Here is an 8712-nt window from a genome sequence, read left to right on the forward strand (position 1 = left end):
TTTTTGTTAATAAAAATTAGCAATTCTCTATTAAAAGAAAGTTTTATGATATTAGTAAATATTTACTTAACATCAGAACCCTAATGTGTTTTTAAGAAGCTAAAGACTAAAAAAGAGCCATTATAATGATCCCCTGAAACTCAGAATTTGATTGTTTCTGATGTTTTAGAGAAAGTAATGATAATACCTACCATTTATTGAGTGTTGACTATCTGCTGACCACTGTTGTAAGCACTTAGTACATAATCACTCACCTAACTTTTACAAAAGGAGATGAAACTGAGGCACAGAGCAGTCACCTGCCCAGCTCACAGTGCTAGGAGATGGAGGAGCGTGATTCCAGCCCACAAAGCCCGGATCCGGGGCTTACGCTCTTTCATGACCGTGCTACTTCAGTTTCTGAAGGTATGATAACTGGGGACGTGTAAATAGAAAGCTTCAGAAGCACATTAAATACAGCATTATAAGTTATGCGGAACAGTAAATAAGCTAAAAATGACTCCAGTAGTTTCAACAACAGTGATACTGTTACATCTGCATTAGACTGGAAGCTCTCATAAAACAGAAACCATTTCTTATTCACATTAGTATTCTCACGGACTTCCCAGGCGGTCCAGGGGTTAAGAATCCATACTTCCATTGCAGGGGCCTGGTCGAGGAACTTAGATCCCGCGTGTCACTCAGCGTAGCCAAAAAATAGATAAATAAAAATAAATGTTTTTAAAAACTAGTATTCCCAGTACAGTGCTTAGCATAAACACTTAATTATTTATCAAGTGAATAAACAAATTATTCACTACCAGGTTTCGAGAACCTTTAAATCACTTAAATAGAACAAGAACAGAACAAGTCACTTGAACAAGAACAGAACAAGTCACTTGAACAGAACAAGGCTTATGCAAGTAGAAATGAGAGAAAACAAACAGAATGACCTTGAGCATTTATAAGAATTTAAAGTTACAAGCCTTGAGCCAAAAATAAGATCCTTAATGAAACTATAATAAGACAATAAAATAATTTATTGCTGTTTGCAAGTTAGTGGTAAAAATGTGTTTGAAGCATAGGGGAAGTTTCAGGAAAAGTGTCAGTACTTTTTTAGGCAGCTCACCCTCGAGCACTGTTACAGGCTTCTGATATGCTTGATATGAAGCACAGGTTCACCTAAGCTAACAGTGTGGTACAGACTCGGAGGCACTCTAAGAGAAAACATGTATCGTATATAGGTATGGTTTTCCACATTGCAGAAATGACGCAGGCTTAGACAAGTGGTTGGCCCGTGATCACACATAGCCAGTGTCCTGCTTCTACAAAAATAAAACAATAGGAAACATATATGGGTGAGATTAAACTGAAGACACAGTCTCATTATAATCAGACAACATTACCATTTACTTTCAACCGTCCGACTGTTCTTACAGAATATGTATGTATACATGGAGTTAGACTCAAGATTATGTCTGAATGTCTCTTGCCATCTGTAATGCTGTATCTGTGTCACCGTGTATTTCCACTGTTCATAGTTGATTCCCCAGTTCTGTTTTCCAATTTGTTTTCATTCACTTGTAATAGCCTTGCCTTTTATTTGTGTGTCTCCACAGCATCCTAAATTGTGATTGTTCAGTAAAGGTTCCCCAAATGGTTAGATAATGCCACCATTACAATTCATTTGCTGAAGAAAAGAACTACATGAATGAAGTTATCCATTTTATCGACAGCTAAATCCCCTGAAGTAGTCTAATGGGTTGCTTTGTTTTTGTGCAAACTCAAAAGCACCAAATCTACAAACTAATGATTTTAACATGTCCATCCTATATTGGACTCATTTACAATGCTCTGATTTTGAATTAAAACTCATTAGTATTTTGATGATCTCAAAAAGCAATACCTTACAGATTGGATCCTTTAGACAATAACTGCTGTTCTACAACCAAACACTACAGAAAAGAATGGTAGCCTCACACCTGCTGACAACGGCAAAGGCTGAGTGAGGAGCCTAGATGCACACCCTCATAAGGCTGGAATCAGGCACCTGGACACCCTGACCTGGGCGATGTCACAGAAGGCCCAGCAGCAAGCAGGACTTTCACCCCCAACAGCCAACCCTTAGTCTTCACCGGGGGTGCCTGGACTTGCACTCCCTCACTGCTGGGATGGGGTCAGAGGAGGCACTTCCTCCCGTGGCTGAGCAGCAATGAAGCCACCCCACCGCGGTGACAATGAAGACCACGTAGTGAGCCAGAACTCCTACCCCTACCCAAGTGTAATGAACAGTCCCCCTTCCTTTGAGTGTCAGTGGGGGCCAAGTGGGGAGCCCATACGTACACCTGCCCCAGCAGTGTAACAAGATGGTGCTTCTCCTTATCAACCAGAGTAGCATCTGCTAAAACAAAAGGTCTGAATAAGATCCAGAGTCTCACAACGTAATAAAAAATGTCTGTGTTTCAAAAGAAAATCACTCGTCAAAGCAGGAACCAGAAAAACCTCAACTTGAATGAAAAAAGACGAGATGCTGACACAGATCACAGAGATGTTAGGATTCTCTGAGAAGGATTCTATAGCAGCCATGATAAAGCTTTCACGTAATTACAAACGGGCTTGAAATTAATGAAAAAATCAGAAAGCTTCAGCAGAGAAACAAACTCAGCAAAGAAAAAGAAGAGACTGAGAAGAACCAAACGGAAATTTTAGAACTGAATAAAAAGCTTTGTGGATAAGCTCAACAGTAGAATGGGAGTGACAAAAGAATCAGTAAACTCAAGATAGCACAATAGAAATTATTCAGTCTGATCAAGAGAGAGAAAATAGAATAATAATAAAAAAAAAACGGCTCAGTGAAACTAATAAGATCTAACATTAGTATTATCAAAAAAAAAAATACTAACTGAAAACTCCTCAAACTTGGTAAAAGGCATAGAATCTCAGAATCAGATTCCTTATAGGATAAACCCAAAGAAATCTATAACAAGACACGTGAAAGACAGAACAAATCTAGAAAGCCACCAAAAAAGAAGAAGAAGAAGAAGACAGCATCCCTATAATAGGGAAACAATCAGAATGACTGGATTTACCATCAGAAAGTATGCTGGTCAGAAGGATGTGGCACACTATTTTTAAAGTACCTAAAATAAGAAACTGTCAGTGCAGAATCTCAGAAAAAAAATAATAACCTTCAAGTATAAAGGGGAAATAAAGACAATCTCAGATGCTTAAGAGAACTGGACACCCACAGACCTACCCTAAAACAATGGCTAAACAGAAAACATCAAAGGAAGGAAACTTGGAACCCTAGGAAGGAAGAAAATACATGGTAAGAATATTGATGAATACAAAAGACTTTCCTTCTTTTCAAGAGTTTTATATTATGTTTGATGGTGGAAGCAAACACTATAAAAGTCTGATGTGGTTCTAAATGTATATAGCAGAATTTATAAGACAGTTTATTATAGATGAGGGAGGGTAAAGGGGCAAAAACAGAGGTTACAGGCATTGCAATCCCCTAGGCAATCTTCTGACATCACAGCTGGGAAGCTATGACCCACTGCTGGAGAATCAGTAAGCTAAGTGTGCAATTACAGCCCAATCTGTCTTTTTTAAGATAAAAAGTATTAGCAGAGGGTAACAGGTTCTCATACTGAAGAAGGTAGGGTAAGCGTTTGACCCAATATTTTCCACTATGATTACTATTCTCTTTCCATTAAAGAGAAGAGAGAATCAAGATTATATAAAGAAAGAAATGAATCGAGATTGTAAAATTTAAAATCCTGTTTCAGTTCATTCAGTTGCTTAGTTGTGTACGACTCTTTGTGACCCCATGAATCGCAGCACGCCAAGCCTCCCTGTCCATCACCAACTCCCAGAGTTCACTCAGACTCATGTCCATCGAGTCAGTGATGCCATCCAGCCGTCTCATCCTCTGTCGTCCCCTTCTCCTCCTGCCCCCAATCCCTCCCAGCATCAGTCTTTTCCAATGAGTCACTCTTCACATAAAGTGGCCAAAGTACTGGAGTTTCAGCTTTAGCATCATTCCTTCCAAAGAAATCCCAGGGCTTATCTCCTTCAGAATGGACTGGTTGGATCTCCTTGCAGTCCAAGGAACTCTCAAGAGTCTTCTCCAACACCACAGTTCAAAAGCATCAATTCTTTGGCGCTCAGACTTCTCCACAGTCCAACTCTCACATCCATACATGACCACTGGAAAAACCATAGCCTTTTTAGTCAAGTACCATACAGTTTTTTAAATTTCTCAAATACCTGTGCGTTCACCATTGCAGATGATTAAATCAGTGCACAACAGCTGAGTTTTAGCTGCAATTACATCACATTCACTGTTTTTAAATGACCATTTCAGAAAACATACTTCCAAAAAACTGAAACTTATTTACATTTCTTATAGGAAATATATGTCAGAAATTGAAATTTCATTAAAATATGGTTTCTTGCACATCATTCTTCCCTCTGGATAGACAACAGATGTGGATGGATACTGTTCAGGTGAATCATGAGACATTTTTCCAGTGATGAAAGCTGTGTGCATCACAGTTTTCTTATCTATGAAGTGATAAGACAGAGATAGTACACGAGCTGCCTCCCTATAGGGTTACTTCTGAATTGAATGAAATAATGCAAGCCTAAGCTTTAAAAAGAAAAGTTTTATGGAAATGTAAAATAATACATATGCACACATCAAAAAGAATATTTTTGTACTTGGTAAATGCAGAATGGCTCAGCAGTGAAGAATCCACCTACCAATGCAGGAGATGCAGATTCTATCCCTGAGTGGAGAAGATCCCCTCAAAAAGGAAATGGCAACCCACTCCAGTATTCTTGCCTGGGAAAACCTATGGACAGAGGAGCCTGGTGCGCTACAGTCCATGGGGTCGCAAAGATTCAGACACGACTTAGTGACTAAACAATAATAGATGCAGAATAATATCTCATATTTTATTGTTTGTTTATGACCTTTATTCTAAGGTAATATGATTTTTTTTTCCCTCCACCCAAACTTCTCTCTTAAAGAGGAAAGCCAAAAGTAATGAATCTGTTTTCTTCTATGCTTAACTATTTTCAATAGAGGTCTTAAAAGTAGATTAAGGCTTACCAAACAATATGCAGTATGATAGAAGCACAGACAACGATTAAGATCCTTTATTAATCTTAAATTCTGTATGAACATGAAACATTATATTTGTACAGAAAATGCTTTCAGAGATGTTCTTTTAGTCTCATTTAAAGAGTTTTGAATATCTCTTCTATTTCTCCTAGGATTCATTCCATCAGAAGTCATCTATAAATTAAAAATAAAGAGTAGTGTGTATGTGATAAACTTTATCAAGCCCTTATAAAAAAGAAAATGTCACAGAGCATGGCAAAAAGTCAACCTGTTGATAAACACCAGGGAGAAACTTGCATCTTCCAGCCAGGCAACTTGCTGGTCTAGTGGGCTCAGCCTGTCCTTTAAAATAGAAAGGGAGAAACTTTTCCTCATCAATTTGAGTTAAAGGCAAAAACTTGACTTGAAGCGTTTGGTTAAAGGGATGGTATTAGGAGGTGGGGCCTTTGGGGATGATTAGGTTTAGATAAGGTCATGAGGGAACCTGAGGTCACATGGAAGCCCCCATGACAGAGTCAGTGTCCTTACAAAAGAGAAAGAGAGGAGAGCTTGCTCTCTTGGGCACATGAGGCTATAACGCAAAGACAACCATGTGCAAACAAGGAAAAAGGATTCTCACCACACACCGAATCTGCCGACACCCTGATCTTGGACTTCTAGAACTGCTTTGAGAAATAAATTTCAGTTGGTTAAGACACCCGTGCTTAATAGCAAAACTCAACCATAACTCTGTGATGCCTTAGGATACTGCCTTCTATTTCAGAACATATTCACAAAGTTCCCAAATCAAAACTAAATTTATCTTCATCTTAAACTCCTGCTATTCAAAAAGAATGGGACCCCATAGAGTTCTGGAGGGATTAGATGCCACAAAATCAAGCACCACAACCCACAAAAATGATACTGAAATAAGTGGATGATATTTAAATGAAAAAGTCATTGTAACTGGTTTGGAGTGTATGTAAAATATACCATCAAATAATTAACTTCTACATAAAAATAAGAATAAACCTTATCCTTACTATAAAGGTAAGTTTTGTGAACTATATGACTCTCTCTCCAAGTCCTTCAACGTGCCCACCGCTTCCCCAAAATGACCATGAATCGCCTCTAACTTCACCCCTCAACACACACACAAACACACAATTATTTTAGATTTTCAAAAAGAAGACCAGAGGCAGGCATTGGTACAACAGATGTACAAAGCAGGATCTTTGCATCTATGGTTTACTGCAGACTTGGTCACGACCTTGCACTGTGCTGGGCATATGACAAGTGAAAAGAATGAACCTTCTCACGGGTGAGGGGGCTACCCTACCACCAGTTTATGGGCTGCAGAAGCTCACGTTCTGCCAAGTTCTTGTAATTCAGAAAAGGGAGGGGGGTTTCATTTTGCCATGGTTTTCAGGTTTTGAACCAAAATCTTACTGGCATTTCTACCAAATCACAACCCATGACCTGTAGTGTAGTTTTTTGGTGGAAGCTGTAATGCGTGTGCATGCTCACCCAGTCCTGTCCGACTCCTTGTGATCCCATGGACTGTAGCCCGTCAAGCTCCTCTGTCTGTGGAATTTTCCAGGCAAGAACACTGCAGTGGGCTGCCATGCTCTCCTCCAGGGGATCTTCCCAAACCAGGAATCGAATCCATGTCTCCTGTGTCACCTGCTCTAACCAGCAATACAATTGCAGCCAAACAAAAAATCAAAAGGAGAGAAATAGTGTTTAGATTTCCTGTTGCAAGAATATTCAGCTTCTGAAAAATGGGGTGTCAACTCTGAGCCTTCCTTCCCAGAGTCAGCATTTTCTCCTTGGAAATCAGATCTGATTGTTCAGGGGGTCTAAAGGATTATTAACCTGCTCTCCTAGGTTTAGGGGATACATGATAGGCATGGAATAAGTGACAGGCTAACTTCTGGATGCCAAAATTCTTGGCATGTAAACGAGAATGTACAGAAAACACAGACTCCACATACTCAAAGAATCTGCAGAAGCAAGTCCTGCCAAGAGCCCAGAGAACTCGGAGAACCTATAAAGACTGTGCTGGAAGCCCAAGCCAGCACTGCAGAGGTTATGGCTTCTTGCTCTGCGTTGAGTCCTCTGCCTTGTCTAATGTACCTAAGGGAAGAAAACAGTGGCTGGGTCATTTCTTAACAACATTAAAAAAACAAATAAGCTACAGGGTATCAATTCTGAGGATCTAATTAGTTTACCTGCAATAAAATGCCCAGGAGGTGCCATTGGTAGCAGTCCAAAGGTTCCCTGGACTTTCACACCCAGAGCGATCTCAAACTTAACACCTAGCCTGGAGCACAGGTGTATAAAGATGATTCAAGTGCTAACACAAATGCTGTTTTACACAGGGTCGTTGCTCAGCGGACAACAGTGTGATAATGCAAACATGGCATCTGCCACAGGAAGAAAGTGCAGTGCTTTGAGGACAAGAAAAGGCAGTTCAATTCACGGCCTTGTGTTTCAGGGGTATCAGGACCTTGTGGAGGACCGATTTTCCTACATACAGGAGCAAACTGAATACTGTCCCTTGTGGCTTTATTCTCCTTTCTAGTATTTTTTCATCCCTGCAGTAAATGCCTTCTCTATGAAGAACCGCTGGCTGATGGGGGTCAAAGGCCATCAGTAAGCTAGTGGCATTTCTTACACATATTCTGAGCGGGTTCGAGGGGCCCACTGCTGCTGCTACTGCTAAGTCGCTCAGTCGTGTCTGACTCTTAGCGACCCCATGGACTGCGGCCCACCAGGCTCCTCCGTCCATGGGATTTTCCAGGCAAGAGTGCTGGAGTGGGGTGCCATTGCCTTCTCTGAGGGGCCCACAGCGACCTCCAAAGGCAGGCTATCCAGGGAGATAGCCAGGCCGTGAGCAAGGAAGGTTGTCCATTAACCCATTAACGTTGCTCAGTGCCCATAAGGTTGTACCTTTATTAGATTAGATAACAGTATATATTATAGGCTAGGCTGTTAAGCAAATAAATACGGGTAAGGAAACGACAACCCACAAAATTACATACCTAGTTTTAACCACCACTCACCACTCTGAGTGAGTCGATTTTCATCCGCTTATGCAGGGGCAAACCAGTTACTCTGGCGCTGTCGGTTGGGGGTAATGACCCCCTTTACTCTTGCAAAGCAAGTAAGAGACAAACAGCAAGGAACAGCCACCCTCGGGGCCCAGAAACACTTCGGGAAGAGCCACTTGTTGGGGGTGGCGGTTTCCAAACCGATTTGTCGGTCCCACACCTCGAGTTCTGGAAACGGTACTCCGGCCTCGGGCTCCAGGTGGGGAGGCAGGACGTCTCGGGGAGAGAGACGCGAGGTGCCCCCGCCGCCCAGCCGAGGGGGCCGAGCCGCGGACAAGGGGAGTCGGGTCTCACGGGAGGACGAGGACGCCGCCCGGGGGCCCGGGAGACCCCGCGCCGGGACGTCCCCGAGGCGCCCCCGCCGCGGGCTTCCGCGCACGTGGCCGCGGGGCGGGCCGCGCTCCCCCTCCTCGCGGGCTCCCCAAGCGGCTCTGGGCGCGCGGCGGCGGCGGGCGGGGGCGGACCCGCGAGCAGGGCTCCTGGCGGCTTTCCAGGTCGGCGCACTAATAC

The sequence above is a fragment of the Bos mutus genome, chromosome 12, assembly GCF_027580195.1.
Source record: "Bos mutus isolate GX-2022 chromosome 12, NWIPB_WYAK_1.1, whole genome shotgun sequence".
Taxonomy (NCBI): domain Eukaryota; kingdom Metazoa; phylum Chordata; class Mammalia; order Artiodactyla; family Bovidae; genus Bos; species Bos mutus.